The 17,632-nt window shown below is 42.1% G+C and overlaps 1 protein-coding gene and 1 non-coding gene across 4 annotated transcripts in view; one reads left to right on the plus strand and one right to left on the minus strand.

Annotated features, from left to right (window-relative positions):
• SEMA5A (semaphorin 5A) overlaps positions 1 to 17,632 on the plus strand; it is a 417,033-nt gene that overhangs the window by 369,683 nt on the left and 29,718 nt on the right. The gene's annotated exons all lie outside the window — the stretch shown is intronic.
• On the minus strand, positions 16,492 to 16,610 carry LOC120586501 (5S ribosomal RNA). The gene has a single exon (XR_005648725.1). It is a non-coding gene; the product is annotated as a 5S ribosomal RNA (ribosomal RNA).

A 17,632-nucleotide genomic window follows, 5' to 3' on the forward strand; every position in this document is an offset into this window, starting at 1 on the left:
GGGTGGTATAAGTGTGTAGGGGTATGAGTGTGTATGGGTGGGTGTGAGTGTGTGTGTGTGCATGTGTGTGAAGAGTCCCACTTTATTCCAGTCATCATATCAACTCTAGATTGTGTTCCCAAATTTAAAAAACTTAAATTTCAGGTCAGTCTTGTTATATGTGTTATATGAATTCGGGTTTAGTCCTATTTCAAAGCAGAACGTTTCCTCACACTACTCTGAGCTGAATTAATTTGTTTTTATACATCGATACCAAAAAAGAAGATATTTTAGGATTTTGAAGTTATTCTCGTTCACGAGTGTGTCCTGAGCGCAGGGCAGTGTGTGGGATAGGTAGTGAATGAACCTAATTATTAAATATATTTGTTGATCTTTTTAAAGATGATAATAGTTTGAGAAAATATTGCCAGCATCTTCTGAAACGAAGTGGTTGCTCTGGTGATTATATTGTTCTCGTCTGCTACTAGGCTCTGTCCTAGAGTCTGTCATCATGGAACGCGGTTCCCGGCTGGTCTCCCCTCACGGAGATTCTTCACACCCAGTGGCGCTGTCTTTACTTCGCATTTAATTCTTCTTCCCAGATTTTTGCTTATTGCATTTCTTGTTCACATTCTTAAATTATTTCAAATTCTTTCTAATTGGCTGCTCCAAACAAATTAAATTTAGCACCAGAAACCAGGTTGCCTGTAGTCATAGTGCATGAAGTTCATTAAAATTGCTTTCGATATTAGATTATACTTGGCAGGGACCTTCCAAGACCTTCTCAGGCCCCCATAAGCGAGACTTGAGTACGTATAACTGAAGCGGAGCACTTAATTAGAAAAGAAAATCTGAATTTAATATTTTTAACATTTATTGAAAATTTATTGACATGTACGGTAATACATATTATCTCATTTGTTTATTTTTTTCATGGCCCTATGCAAGTCTCTGAACATATTTATTTTTTTATTTTTTCATTTTTTATTAAATGTATTGGGGTGACATTGGTTAATAAAATTATATAGGTTTCAAGTGTATAATTCAATACTACATCATCCGTATATCACGCTCTGAATTTAATATTTTAAAGTGGCATGAATTCCAATTTTTGAGCTCCCTTTCGTAAATTAGAATTCAAAGGGCCTGACCACCGTCCGCGTCAATCAGAGGCTGCCTCATTTCCATTGGTGCACCCCACGCACGCTAGCCTGCACCCCATCCAGCTCGGTTCCCTCCACGAACAAATCTTAAGCAGGTGTGAGTGTGAAGCACGGCTCAGAAGCTGGGCTGGACGGCACCCGAATCCAATTCTGTCCCCAACTGCAGGGGAGCTCCCGGCCTGGGAGGAGAAAATCCGCTAATGACCAAATAGCACCAACTCCAGGTCGAAAGCGCCATGTTGAGTACAAGCCTCAGGTGTCCAGAGGGTGGTGGGGGCCAGCTTGTCCCTATAAGTCCCCTGCACATGGGGCAGGTTTCTCTAGAGAAGTCCATGTCATCTCTTTAGCAGAAGTCATTTGGGTGTTTGGGGGGTTACTGGGACCTAGGAAACCAGTGGGCAGTGGGACTCGGGACATAAATTGTGTTCCCATCACTTGGCTTAAACAAAAGAGATGCTGAGACTGGAATTGTCTGGGGATCCGGTGTCCTCCTGGGGTGCGTGTGAGGGTGGCTTGCCTCTGGCCCTGAGGGCTGTGAGGGTGCCCCCCGGGTGCACCAAGGAACCCTCATTGTTTACTCTGCCTCAGAAGGATTTGCCTGCGGACCTCCAGTACTGTCGTTTTCCCATGCCCTGGGAAGCTCGTTGACACCAAGGGTCATTTAGCTGGCTCATCCATTAACCTGGAAATGTAAATATACCGACCATTGGGACCGATATTCTATTTTGTAAACCACAGTTCCTGGAGCTGTTAGGGAGTCCTGACTCCCCATGCGTGCCTTCACGAAGGGATTTGGCAGGCTTTGTCCTAGGCACGCACAGCTCGTGTGACCTTCTCAGGGCCTCTCAAGCTCTCTCGCTGTCTTGTTTGCCGTGCTTGGCGCTCACAGATCATAGTGTCCTTAGCTGTGCCTCACGAGTCACGGCATAATGAGAGGAGTCTGGCCACGTGAAACCATGTTCCATCCTGATACAAATTATTAACATTTAAAATTCCGGTATTTGACTTCTACCTTTTACTTGAATCTTTGCAAAAAAAAAAAATGTAATTAGCGGAAGTTATAACTTTTTCCCAGTAGACATTGCCCCTTGTTTCCTTAGCAAGGTTTGCACCTTTTCCTTTTTGTTGCTTTTATGCCGATATTTGTGCAGGGGCGTCCTCTGAGTAGGTGCCATGAGTTTACTATAAGTTTACTATAAACTTTTGCCTCGTTGTTTAAAAAGGAATCTAAATTAACTTCCAGCACAAGCACTCAAGTTAAAAAACGTAAGCATTCCACGTACATATTTACAGTAGGACCAGTATTATGAAAGGAAGTTTTACAGTCCTGGTACTTTGTAGACATTTCACTCCTGGAGGACAGGTCATTGTTTGGAGTGGCTTTAAATCGTACGTCATGTCCTCCTAACTGTCGGATTGAAATTATTGGTGAGCCTGGAGTTAGAGAAAGCTGGGTGATGCTTTTCCGCTAGGGAGGGGAGGCACCCCAGCGACATGAGGACACTTCGCCAAGAGCATCATGGGATTCCAGAATCCCAGGCGCAGGTGTCCTGTCTGTGTGGCTCACCACCGCGTCCTCAGCACCTTCTCAGTGCCTGGCACAAAGTAGCCGCTCAGTGAATTATGTGAAATGCATTAGCAACATTCAAATTAAGGGATCAAATGTTCTCTCCGAAGTCCCTAGTCATCATCATATTTACAAGAACACATGCAGAGGATGGTCAGCTGTTCAGCATTTTGAGTTTTATTTGTATCCCTCTCCCTCAGTTAAACATTTGGGTGCCTTATCTCATGGCCGCCTCTCAGCATAGGAGACAGGCATCAGAAGTTAGAACTAGTTAGTGCTGGCTCCTAGAGAGAACGGCAGGGACCCTGAGCAGTAGACGGAGGGGGACGTTTGATTTAAAGCAAGGATTTCTGTAGCAAGTTCTCCCAAGCTTACGAGTCCAGTGGTTGAGTTGCTTAGTGAGTTGTGTCAGCCACGAGGATTAGAAATGGGTGAGATCCAGGAGAACTGACTCAGAAGGTGCCTCTGTGTGAACCTGCACCAATGCCCCCTGCTAAGGGTCACAGTGCCACAGGCTGGGTCCTTGGCAGGCAGCCAGTGTGTTTTTATGCAAAGAACGATGCCCCTTCCTCTAGGAACGGGCAGCCCCATGCCAAGGCTGAATCGCAGCCCTCACACGCACCTGCTGCCTGGATCTTTATGTGCCTCATGCAGCGTTAATTCATCAGGCTTTAAGTCCAAACATAAATCCTACGTGACTATTTACATTTCGCTTATATTCATGTGTTCCTATTAACACGACATTTATGATGATCAAGTGGAGAGCCATGTAAATAATACATTTTATACTAACAGGCTTAAGAGAAAGAATGTTATAGTCATTTCAACAGATACAGATTAAAGGTTTGGTAAAAACTCAATACTCATTCATAATAGTTTTTAAAACGTCGACAGAGTGGACGGGAGCATCTTTAACCTTATGAAAGACACCTATTAAAGCCTTCTGGCAGCCGTTGTCATGCTTAGTGGTGAGAGGTTAGAAGCTTGTCCCCCAGCACCACGGATAGTCCGTGCTGTGCCCGAGATCACAGCCAATTCAACACAACAAGGGAAAGACATGAGTTGTGAGGTCAAGGCTGGGAATGACTTATCCCAAGGATTCCCGCCAGCTCGCCTGTGTCTCAGAGGTCACAGACTATTAGTTCATGACTGGTCATTAGACACAGAGTGACATTTGCTTACTGCGGTGTTGGGTGGATGGCGCCTTGCCAAACCCCTGCTGGGGGTACTTCGGGGTAGGGGGTGCTCAACTGGTTGGGACCGCACCCCACTTGGACCTTAGCCACCTGATCTTTCTGTTTAACATTTATTGATCAAACAATTATTTAGTATTTATAAAGATTTTGAACACCATTGAGGAAAAGGGATCAAAAACCACACAAGAGACAGCGGCTTGTTTTCTGACTTGGGCATCCCAGTAAGTCCATGTTTGACGAGGTGTGTGGGGGTGTCTGATGCCTCAGGGCCTGCTGTGCGATGACTAGCGAGCGTCCAGAGCCTGCTGGAAATAGAAAAAGGAGGAGGAGGAGCCGCTGTCTTCACAGATCTCCAGGTCCATCAGGGAGACCCCTGTGCAGACAGGTCACCGAGGTACTGCATCCTTCGTGTGTCGCTTTTCAGGGTACAGGGGTAGCATAAAGGACAGAGTAGGATTTCCAGGTAAATTTAGGAATGTAGCATATTATAGGAAAGGCAACAGCAGCAAAGGCATAGAGGCCTAAAGCCACAGCATATGTTCGTGGGTCTTCAAGACAGTGCCCAGTGGCCCAGGTGCAGGCCATGGGGTGGGCGGGGCCTAACCATGAGATAGGAGGGGGAAGCCATGAGGTGGGCGGGGTGAAGCCATGGGGTGGGCGGGCTCTAGCCATGGGGTGGGCGGGCTCCGGCCATGGAGTGGAAGGGGTCTAGCCTTGAGATGAGAGGGATTGAGACAAAGGCGTTGATCTGATTTCCTGAGTATCTGGAAAGCTGAGTATTTTCAGTTTACTCCGCAGGTAACACCAGCCACAGAAATACACTTAGAAACACTAATTTGCCCAGTGTTTTTCTAAGCGGGCGCCACGACCCACAATTCAAAATCTCTTACACTAGAGCCTCCTCGAGTACTATTTTGATTATAATTTTGTGGAACTATACGTATGTAATTATGTATCATATATAATAAGTATATATTTAGGCTTCTGGCTGCCATTGTTGCTCTCTGCCCATTTAAACCCTGTTCGAACAAACCCAACGAATCGCTCGCCTGACCTGACTGCGATGTTCTGTGTGAATGCGGATCAGAACATTTTATGGTGTAATAAGGCCAGAAAAGCTTGTAATACTGAGGAACAGTCTAAAAGAAGAAAACTACATTTTTTTCTGTTACACTATAAGAGAAACTTAGATGTCAACAGTCACCCTAACATATCACTTATCATTTAATTTTACATGCTAATATTTGTAGGAAAAAAAAGCAATTTAGAGATAATTTAGTCATATTTTAAAAGGTCGGGCATTTTTATTCGGCCACCTTATGGAATTTTTTTTTGACTAAATGAATAGAAATTCAAGCAGAAAGCAGTCCATTCTTTTAAATAAATCTTGCAATGTTTCCTAGAAGAGAAAAATGAATTTTAAAGTCACATGGTACAGATTTCTAAATATTTCAGCTAGAGCATTTTTTATAGGCCTGAAAGGTGGCTGTGAATAAGAAACACCCTACCTTATTAAAGAAGAAACTTTCTACAACAAGAGATTTGTAACTGCATTTGGTGGTTTACATAATCTTAACGTATGAATTTCTAAATAAGTGACCATCATGTTTTTATATTTTCATATATAAAAGTACATTTATATGGTGACGATAAAGGAGAAAGAAAATTTGTACAGCTAAAAACACCCAACACCCATCAGGATAATATCACGTACTTGTGACTAAAAATATGAATTTAGAAGAAGTTTACTCACTTCATTATTTAATCACCATTTTTTTATTCTAGGAATTCATAGCAGAATGATTTTCTAACTGTATTGAAGTAGATAAAAATTCGTAATGTATGTAGATCAGTCTTTGAACATTGTTTTGGACAATTTTTTGTAGGAAACTTCTAGATGAATAATCTTACTGCCACATGTTAAGTATATTAAAGTCTAGAAATGCTTAAGCTTAACTTGTAAGTTCGAGTTCAACATCATGAATAGTTTAATAACACTGTAGACCTCATTTATGGGAAAGCAGCCACCTTAATGTTGGCAGACAGTGTCAGGAAGCAAGTGAGGGACAGGGGTTTTGCTGTCCCCCCTTATGCCAAAATCTCGATGGATTCATGACGTCTGACTATTCTCTTTGATGCTCGCTCTAATAAGCTTCATCATCTATGTTCCAGAGCATCACATGGCTGGAAGTGGGGAAAGGACCATGAGAAGTGAGGGCATAGAAAGTAACGGAGTTCTGGTCTGAACCTTAGGTTAAAAAAAAAAAACCCACACAGATGCAAGAAATACTTTTAGACTGTGGAGAAAGAAACGTTCTGATGTGTCAGTGGTATTTTCAGTAATAAGTGAATTTAATTATAGCAGTGAGACAGTTATAAGCCCTAAAATTAAGTTCCAAGGGAGAAGTTTCTAAATCTTAGAAATGAACCCATCAATAGTGGTTCATAGACAAATTACTGTGTTATGATGTTTTCAGTTCATTTAGACACAATATTCGCTTTCGGGATGGTTTATTCGGGAAGGTTCGAATGAAAGCCATTATGTCTTTCTATTACTGCATTGAGATGGAGAGCCTACCAGGAAAGGACGAAGCCTGTATTCTCAGGGTGGGAAGGGATCTCTTCTGTTGGGAGGTTGGGGAGCTTCTGGTTAGTGTCTCTCCCAGCTTTGGGAGGCCAGCCAGTACAATGATGATGGCAGACAGGGAGCCCCACCCAGGACCCGGACCTTGAAATTAACCTTGGCCGTCACTGTGACCACACGTCCCAAGCAGATCGCCCTCATGCCTTACTCCTCTCCGTAGGATCACGGCAAGGACCCCGTGCAGACGCTTTGGACATTGGTAAAACTGGGGCACAAACGCTTTCGATTCTATTAAGAGAAAGAATAAGGATAAATACTCAACTTTTTGACAACTTATATTTTCACCAGTGGGTCTTTTATTTTCTGTCATCGAGGCTTGAAGCTTTTCTTATGGCGGCCAAGGCTTGGGCTCAGGCTTTTGTTTTGTTTTCTGTTAGCAATTCCATTCTGCTATTAGGGCATGAGTAAATTGTCCAGAATTGGTTGCTCAGGCAGTGAGACTGCTGACTGTGTCCCAACCCTGGTGCCGTGATGGAGGAGGACAGTGTACCTTGGTGTGAAACTGGTCAGTCAGGCACAGAATGGCAGGCTGGCTGGTTCGTGGGATCAACTGTGTTGATTACTGAGGCCCCTGTTATTTAACTTCAAGAGCTTCCTGCATCTTCGCTTCTGTAAAACTTAGTGGATGTGGGGGGGATGCACTTTCACGCGCCTCCTTATCCATTCATGTGTTTATTTTCATCATTGGCAGCCCCTGAAGATGTAACTTAGTATCTTGCACTTGTTATAGATACTCCAACAGTGATTATTGAAAGATAAATGGATGAGTGGTGGGTGGATGGATGGATGGATGGATGGACGGACGGACGGACGGACGGATGGATAACATGATACCTCTGTTTTCATGACTGTTGTTAATTGAAAATGCCATTTAAGCAATATTACTTTGACTTTTATTTCAAAAATATAAATGTTTAAATTAAGATATTTAGATCATTACCCAGACGTTCTGGCAAGAAACATTCATGAGATGATAAGACTCTAATTAAACAATCCAAATTATAAAAATAAAGTTGTTTAAAGAACTTTTATTAAGAGGAACATAATTTCCCATAGTAATTTTGCCAAAAGAAGAAAAAAAAAATGCACTTCCTTGTGATTTAAATTACAGGGAAAGATGTTGATAAAATATACCTGGTTTCATTTTCCAGATCCATTAAATGATGGGATCCCAGCTTAGCCAAAAAAAATCACCCAAGAGTTCTAAATATTTTCCTGCCGGCGAAATTAAATGACAGAGAGACTTTGACCTTGGATGTTTCAAATACATCATTCATAATATAGGGATTTTAGATTAAATAAATGTTCTTATTATTATCTCTTAGGGCATGAAATCTTAACTAATTATAAACTGATAAAATGTTAGCTTCATGTAAACTCAGATAAGAGCAAATTCAGATGATAATTTTCCACTGGATGATCACATTACAGGGAGTAAAATGATATGCATGGAAACTTGGATGCAAGTTAAATCGAAACTTTTTGTTAACCACTTAGATAAATCCATTCCCCTGTGTGTAACCCTGCTAGGCTAATTCTGGGTTATTATGGCCATCTGGATTTTTTTGGAGAGAGAATTATTTCTTAAGATCGCTCGCCGGTGATCAGTTTGGGGCAAGTCCTCATTATTGTCATGGTCTGTACCACACCTTTGTTCCCAAGCCTCTGTGCAGACTAACAGTGCCCCATGTACCAAGCGATCTGCCCATCACTATGCATGCGTGATCTGGTTTAACACTCCAGAACGATCATGCTGTGTTTCTTTACATGCCCATTTTACAGATGCGAAAGCTGAGGCACTAGGTTAAGGAAACTAAGGGAGTAGACCCCCTGGACAGACCTGGAGGGCTCTCCTGGTTACCACACAGGGTCACACACTTGAACGTAAGCAGAAAGTTTCACAGTAAGAACCGACTGGCCCACTTACGAATGAACTCACAGGAGAAGTTGCCTGATGAAGTGCCAGCTTCCTGAGCATCATCCACTCACTGAAAAGCCACCCACCAACAGCCGTGAAGGAGGGGGATGTTTGAGATGGCTTCCCATTAGAACACAGAGTCCAAGGGGCTAAGGATTTCATGAACATAAGACTCCACCCTCAATCTTTGAAGTCTTTGTTAAGCTTGCCAGAAGTGGGGATCTTCCATGCACCCTCGAAACTGGGGGAACATACCCTCGTCAGTTTTGAATCGGCGAGGTCTGTTGTAAACTTAGTCTTACAGCAACAAAATGGCTCTCACCTTTTGGGAACGTGTTTGACTCCAGGCAGCATCCTTCCAACAGCGTGTCCGAGGGTGCAATCCGTTCAGTTGCTCAGTTCTGGTCCCATGAGGGGCCCTGACATCAGTTGGCATCACTCGTGGTTTGAAGAAGTTCGTTCAGCTTTGTTGAGCCCAGGGCCCCCCTAGTCTTTCCCGACAACAGCTGCTTTTCCCTGTGGCACCCCGGCTCTTCCCACAGAAGCACGTGCAGAAAAAGTTCTTTTATGGAATGAGTAGAGCATCATTTAAACTCCGTCTGTGCCCTGAAGGCAAAAGGCATTTACCCAGCATACGTCACCTACACATAGTGGACTAAAATCTACAGTTTTCATGGAATTGGTGAAGTTGAAATTGAAATTAATGGTCAGCACATGTATATGTCATCACTATCCTGTAAAGCTGAATTCAAAAAAAAAATTTAATTCTGCATGGTATCAGGCACCTTGAATAAAACATGAATCATAACCACTAACCTCGATTTGATAGGTAACCTGTGGACTCTCGTGAACACCTCGAATATTCTATGTGTTATTAATAGCAAGTAATGGTCATTTAAAAAAAAAATTTAACCAAAAGGTTCTCCTAAGAAAGAATTGGAGAACTATCATAGCAGGACGATAATTAGTTTCCTGTGGAAAAAAATTCCTTGCCACTGGGAGATCAGATTAAAAGGCAAAGGAGGCAGGAAAAAAGAAAATTCAACTTTATTTGAATCATCTATTAAAATGAGTCCTTGGAGTATTAGAGAAAAGCAGGGTCACAGAATAGTGCAGACAAATAAATATATATTTACATAGATATGTATTAATATTCTAGTGCTGTGTGACAATTTAGCATAAATTTAGTGGCTTGAAACAACACTTCTAGATTATGATCTCACGGTTCCATGGGTCAGAAGGCCAGGCCCGGGGTGCTAGTTGTCCTGCTTGGTATCTCATAGGTTGAAATCCGGGTGTTATCCAGAGCTGCAAAGGTTTGTGGAGCTTGGGGTCCTCTTTCGAATTCTCTGATTGTCTGCAGTTTGAAGGCTGAGGTCTCTGTTTTCTTGCTGGCTTGTGGCTGGAGGACATCGTGAGCCCCTGGTGGTGCCCCTCCGGTCCTACCCATGTAGCCCCCTCACCAGATGGATGCTGACTTCTTCAAAGCCAGCCGGAGAATCTCTAGTCCATTAGTAGGAAGTCTGAGATTACAGAGCCTAATCAAGAGAACCACTATCCATCATTTTCCCAGGGCCCACCCACACCCTTGGGGAGCAGATAACACAGGTTCCAGAAATCTCGGGGGGCATCTTAGAATTCTGCCTGCCACAGTCTGTGCGTGGGTGCGTACTGTCACCACACCCTTCAAATCACAGCTGTGCCATTATCAAAGAATTAGGCTGTGGTTAATGGGTGGAAAATAGACCAGCCGCTCCCAAGACTCAGAGTAAGACTAGTAACCCATGGGACCCAGAGATGCCCAGCCCCGTATGCCCGATGAAACGCAGAGGAAAGCTGAGTGGTCTGGATCTTTGTACGATATCTTCAGAAATTTTATCAATTAAATAGCAAATAGAAGATGCTACTCTTTTATTGTCCTGAGTTCCTTTAGCTACCCAAAGCAGAATGAAAAAAAAAAAAAAGCATCCAAATGACCTAAGAGGAAAATGGCATTTAAATTTTTTGCAATCAATGGGCAGGTGAAAACAAGTCGCATCTGTTTATAAACGCCATCTGACTCACCTTTATTCTTACTATACTTTCAAAAGCTCACAACTTAAATTGCTTTAGAAATTAATTTATACGTAAATTAAATGTTTATTTCTCAAACAGACTAGTAACCGGGTATTTGTAAAATATTCACTAACAGTCCCTGTAGTGCTAAATAATTGCTTTTAATGAAATATATTTATTTTTTTCAGTTAGGGTTTGCTAAGGCCGTTATAGTATGTGCCTTCATTACTGGATTGTCCACATCCACTCTATTTTTCTAATTTGATTTTACATTTTCCTGCCAAGAAATTAAGCCACTCGAGCCCACACAAATGTGTCTTTGTGACTATAACCATAACATGCAAATACTATAATTATAGGGACTAGTTTTTACTTCTTTTCTTAAATCTTATTTTTCTTACAGTTGTAAATAATGGAAAATACACACACACACACACACACACACACACACTGACCAACATCATTTCTACTAAGAGAAAACTAGTCAACTATTAGCTCTTTGTTAAAAAAATCAAAGTCCTCAACCCCGGACGCAGACCAGGTACAGCTCTGTGGCCTGTTAGGAACCAGGCCGCACAGCAGGAGGTGAGCAGTGGGCAAGCAAAGCTACATTTTGTATTTGCAGCTGCTCCCCAGCGCCAGCATCACCGCCTCAGCTCCACCTCAGATCATCAGACATTAGATTCTCATAGGAGCAGCTGTCCCTGGTGCCACAAAGGTTGGGGACCACTGCTTATAAGAATCTAGGGCAACTACTCCCATATATTACTTTAAAAGTAGTGCCCTAGAGTTGTCCTGCCAAAGCTTTAATCTGAAATAAAACAACCTCAGTTTGGTTTGCGTCATTTACTCTGGTTCTTCCAAAATTCCTCATAAGAACTCTTAAAATATGTACAAATTATTGCATTTTTCTGAAGCAAGTGTATTACCAATAAACATTTTCCCATTAAAAAACGGAGGAACGGAAGTGAACAATGGACTCCTTTGCTCAGTGTCACCCATTTCTATTGTCCATTTGGGAAGGAAACAGTCTCCCCATGATAGATTTTCACTTCCAATTGAAAATGCTTTTTCTCCTCATTGCAGAGCATTTGCCAGAAGAAAAATAAATGTTTGAATTCCTGGTGTTTACTCTCAGAGACTAAGAATTAAAAGGCATTATAGTGAGAGACTAAAATAAATCAATGGATCGTCTCATTTGAGATGTAAGTTTATAGAGCACCCACAAGTCACAGCCTCTCTCATAAATATTTTCAGTGACCACACTGATTTTCTTATTCTTTTGGGCTTCCTATGGTGTTATCCAAAGGAATGCCCAAAATAACGTGCAAGGATGACAGCTGGCCTCGTGTCGTATGTATGCACACACACACAGACACACATCTTAGCGTGAAAATATTCACTTGCTTATCTGCACTTAGAAGCATGCAGGCTGAACGTGAATGCCCCCATTCGAAAGCCCCTGAGACGTTCAGCTCACTCCACTCCCACTTGGGAGCTGGCAAAGGTGCCGGTAACGGGCATCAACCCTAGACTTTGTCCTCCGGAAGCTCACAGGCCGGGGAGACACCTGTGCAAACAAGTGGCACAGTTAAGCGTCATGAGAGGGGCAGAGACAAAGCTGGGGCTGCTCCGAAGAAACCTGCCGAAATGAAGCAGTTAGAGCATAGAGAAGGCGAGCATTCCTCCTCAGGATTGTCACTTTTCATGACAATACTGCTTACATTTTAAAAAATATTTCTATTTCATTCCCTTGAGTCTTTATGACCAGTCGCAATGGAAAGAAATTAGGGATATTCTTAAAAATCTCTAAATCATCAGCCTGTCTTCAGAGCAGCTAGCGTAGACTGTCATGCAACATTTTGAATATCAAGTCTTTTCACCTTCTATGAACCAGACTCAAGCGCAGGCACTGAATATTTAATGTGAGTCAGTGGAAAAGATCAAAACGAAGATTGCGGATCCCAAAATATATTTAGTGTGCTTTGAGATCATCTCATGTGACCCCTCGTTTGATATTTGTTGGGATGTGTTCTGCTCTAAGCTGAATGTCTCTGTCCTCCCAAAGTTCACATGTCGAAAACCTAATCTCCAAGGCGATGGTTTTAGGTGGACCATTGAGAAGTGATTGGGCCATGAGGATGCAGCCCTCAGGGATGGGATTAGTGCCCTTACAGAGGAGGACTCAAAGAGCTCCCTCGGTCCCTCTGCCATGTGAGGACACAGGGAGAGGTCTGCAGGCTGGAAAAAGACCCTCTCTTCACCCTCTCTGGCACCATGATCTTGGACTTTCAGCCTCCAGAAGTATGGGAAATAAGTTTCTGTTGTTTATATACCATCCGGTCTGTGGAATTTTGTTACAGCAGCCTGAAGGGATTAAGACGTGTTCCAAATGTGTAAAGATTTGCAGAGGGTTGGACAGTGAGTGAGTAAGACGCTGACTTTGGGGCCGAGTTTTCCCACCAAGCCATCCTGTGACTCACGACCTTCTCTGAGCCTCATGGAAGGGGCTTGAAACTCCTTCATGTTCAAAGACCTGTACCAACGTGAAAGTGTCCTGCAGCTAAAGAGACTGATTAGAGAGAAGTAAGATTCTAAAAGAATGCAGCTGATACGCGTGTATATGTGCTATAGTGTGTAGTTCCTGCACTGGTTGATTGTGCGCTAGGAAATGGCATTTTCCAGGCATATGCGATGACAAGTAAAACTGGATTTGATGCACATTTTGTGTTTAAGAAGCGTTTATCTACAAATGATTAGTTATACTCAGTCCCAAATGTTCAAACATGAATGCCATGAAAACAAAACTTTAATTTCAATGTGTGCGGGTATGTGTAAGTACATTTGTTTTAAACATCATTTCTAAATCAGCAAGGTAACCACCATTTACTCGAAAAAGACTTGTTTTTCTGTGTCCGTGCAATTTTTAATAGCTCTATTGAGGCATGATTGGCATCTAATAAACTACACATTTAAGTATAGAACATGGTAAGTGTTGACCAGTGCGTACATTCACGAACCCATCAGCACAATCAGGAGAATGAACACGTCCATCAACCCAAAAGTTTCCTTGTTCCTTCTTGTAGGCCCTTCCTCATCCGCCTGTGTCCTCTCCTGTCCCAAGGAGCCACTGACCTGCTCGCTGACCCTACATCAGTTTTCATTTTTCATAGTTTTGTGTGAGTGGAGTCATACAGTGTCACTCCTGGCTTCTTCCGCGAAGCATAATTATTTTCAGATTCTTCTATGTTGTTGTATGTATCAACAGTTTATTTCTTTAATTGCTGAGTAGACTTCTGTTTTTGGAATATAAGATCATTCGTTCAGATATTCATCGGCTGATGGACGTGCAGCTTGTTTCCAGGTTTTGGCTATTACGATAAAGCTGTCAGGTACATTCATGTGCAAGTGTTTGTATGGACATATCCTTTCTTTTCTCTTGGATAAATATGTAGGAGGAAAGTGGCTGTCATATGATAAGTGTGTGTGTTTAGGAAAATGTCAAATAGTTTTCAAAGAGCTTGTGCCACTTTCCATTTCCACCTGCAGAGTCTGAGGGAGTAAGCTCACCAGGGTCGGTGTTGTCAGATTTTCGGTATCTTCTGTTTTGTTTTATTTTAGCCATTCTGATATCTAATAGCTGTGTGCCGATTTACCTGTGGTTTTAATTTTTTTTCCTAAAAACTCATGTTGAGCATTCACGTTACATATGTTTGTTCGCCATCTCTATATCTTTGATGAAACGTCTATTCATAACACTTGGTAATTTTTATATTAAGTTTTTTTTTAATTACCCAGTTTTAATTTTGAAATCCATAATGGATATGACTCATCGATCAGATATCTGATTGGCAAATCTTCCCACCCAGTGTGTGGCTTGTCTTTTCTTCTCTTAACGATGTCTCACGAACAGCAGAAGTTCTTGATTTTGATTAATTCAACTTATTTTCTTTCTTTTACGAGTGATGCTTTTGGCACTGTGTCTAGGAAATCTCTGCTTAACCTGAAGGCATGGAGATGTCCTTCTGCGTTCTTCTAGAAGGTCTGTGGTATTAGATATCGGTCTATGATCTGTTCGAGATTATTATCTTTGAGGAAGCAAGTTACTGATCAAAGTTATTGATCAAAGTCCTTGCATATAGCTATCCAATTACGACAGCACCATTTGCTGAAAGACCACTTTCTTCACAATATTGGCTTTGAACTTTTATCAAAAATGAATAAGCCATATACATGCAGATCTCTTTCTGAGCTTTTTATTCCATTCCTTTGCTTCATTTTTCTGTCTTGATGCTAACACCAGTGTCTTGATTTCGTGTTTTCGAAGGAAATATAAAGAGTGAAACAGGGGTCCCCATTCTTTTATGTGGTAGGAACATTTGAGATCTACTCTCTTGGCAACATTTAAGTATATGGCACAGTGTTATTAGCTGTAATCACCATGCTGTATGTTAGATCCCAGACTCATTCGTCTTATAACTGGAAGGTCATACCCACCACCCTACTTTCTGTCTTTCTGAGTTTGTCTTTAAAAACAGACAAACAAACAAACAAACTGCGATTGGAATACAATATTATATTTGTTTCAGGTCTTTTTTAGATTCTAGTTTTAAGTGATGTCATACAGAGTTTGCCTTTCTCTGTCTGACTTACGTCACTTAGCAGAATGCCCTCGAAGTCCATCCAAGTTGTCCCAAATGGCGGGACTTCCTTCTCTCTCATGGCCGAATTTTGCATCGCATGCATGTGTGTATTCCTCACCTTCTTTATCTATTCGTCTGCTCATAGATACTTAGCTTGTTTTCATATCTTATCCACATGAGTAATGCTGCCATGAATATTTGGGTTCATATATCTCTATGAGATCCTGATTTCAATTCCTTTGGATATGTACCCAGAAATGGGATTGATTTCAGTAAGCATTCTTACTTAATATTTCCCATTAGACTATTAAGAATCCCATGTGGCAATTAGCTCCCTGAAATTGCTTTTAAAATAATTTCTTTCTTTAGCATTAAACGTAATGCTGTTGAAGGTCCATTCAAGTTTGAGTACTTATGGCAACAGTTCATCCATAAATTGTAACATATGAGATTCAGTTAAATCCTATAATTACTCACCATTGACTTGAATCACTTCATAATTTTGGTCATTAATATAGAACAGATTGGTCATATCATTTTTCAGCCGTTGAAAGGAGAAAGTCCTGAGTCTCATGTTAAAGTTTGTGCCATGAGGACATAATGAACAAAAGAACAGACTTTGTTATCGCAGGCTTAGGTCTAATGAGCCTGGATTGATCTTCTTTATCCTTGAACTGTGCTGACCTCTGGGACATGTGAGCCCCTGCCCCTGCTGGGCATGTCACCAGCACACAGCGGCCACCTCAGGCCCTTGAGCCAGCTTTAAAATAGATTTGTGACTCATATATTTCAAAAAACAGAACCTCATCTCCTTAGAAAAGATAAAAGTTCTATTGTGAGAAAGCAAAAATTGTTGGGACTCTCTTCTCTATTTGTGATTAAGATGTGGGATAGTAGAATTTATAAGTGATGTTGGACTTATTAATACTTAAAGACCTACACTTTTAAAGCAGGAGTCCATAAACAGCATATTCTGTAAGTCCATTTAAGCAAGGAGCCCCTGGACTCTTGCCCAACTAGGCTGGCACAGGCTGGTGAAGGGCAGACAGTGGCACATGGCATTTCAATCTGGAGATGACAGTGCTGCCACACTGTAGGCCCGGAGAGCCCAGGCAAGGCCGATTGCAGTCCTGTCATATGGCTTCCATTTCAAGTGACAAGCAGAGAGAGCAACAAGCGTAGTTTCTGACATGACTGGATGTATGCCATTCATTGGAGCTATGTTTTCCTTTTTTTTTCTTTTTTAAGGCAAGGCAAACCTTGGTTGACCTCACAGATTGCAAAGACCTTGTCAGCTTACAATCCCTTATTTTTTTTTATTTTTTACACCTACAGCACCTGGTCTTCCTAGGTGGTCTCCCATCCAAGTACTAACCAGGCCCGACCCTGCTTAGCTTCCGAGATCAGATGGGATTGGACTTGTTCAGGGTGGCATGGCCGTAGACTCGTTGGAGCTATTTTTTCATTTAGGAGGCAACATCCAAAAGACGCTATAAGCAAAGACAAGGGCAGACCCCTGCCTTCCCACGGGTGCCGGTGTGGAGTTGGCCCCCGTGAGACTGGGGAGGGACAGTGGGAGCGGTTAAATCAGAGAAGCCATGAGATCACTTCACCCACTTTCCATTAAAAGGCTTCGATGTCACAAACGTGAAGGACTCCTGAGTAGTGTCCCTTGTGAAAACAACAAAAACACAAAAGATGGGTTACGAGTAAATAAAACTAGTTAAAATAATTGGAATAGTGACAAAATAAAGATTTTAATAGACTTCCAGGTAAAGCTAGTGGTGTGGACACACACAACTACTATTGGAAACTCACTAATGCAATACTAAAGAGGGCGAACTATTGACAAGGTCATAGAGATTAAACATCCAGCCCCCAGAAGGGCATCCTTGAGTTGGATGGGACAAGAAACAGAAATCAGTTACAGTTCGGCACACCCCTCAGGTGGTGGGGGGGGTCCTCCCTTGGCGTGAAGTGCAAGCACTGGCCTTCGACCTAACCAAAAGTTCAAGTGCATGGAAATGATGGGAAGTAGGAGGGCGCGTCCGTGCTGTGGAGTGGGCAGTGGGGGGGCGGGGCGTGAAGAGCTAAATCCTCTTTTCCCATGGTGCATAGTTAAAGGACGATGCCTAGTGGGAAATTCTAGTTGTTAGCTGTACGGGATAAATCTCAAAATATTTGACTAAAGTTGATGGGGGAAGGAAAGAACAGCTCTCTTTTTCATCATAGAGGTTAGGGAGATAACTCACTCTTGCTTTACATGTGTGTTTAACATGATAAAAATTATTTTGAAAGAATCGCCACCACTGAGCGTATCACGTGTCGGGGGTTTTTCTCCTAATGAAACACCGTTCGCTGTCAAATGGTGGGATCATGTTGCGATGCTCTCTCTGAGGTCTACCCCGGTAGCCCTTATATTCCGCCCTGTTTCTGGAGACACAGTGTTTAAAATTTTTCCCAAATA

This window comes from Pteropus medius, unplaced genomic scaffold, assembly GCF_902729225.1.
Source record: "Pteropus medius unplaced genomic scaffold, Ma_sr-lr_union100, whole genome shotgun sequence".
Lineage (NCBI taxonomy): Eukaryota > Metazoa > Chordata > Mammalia > Chiroptera > Pteropodidae > Pteropus > Pteropus medius.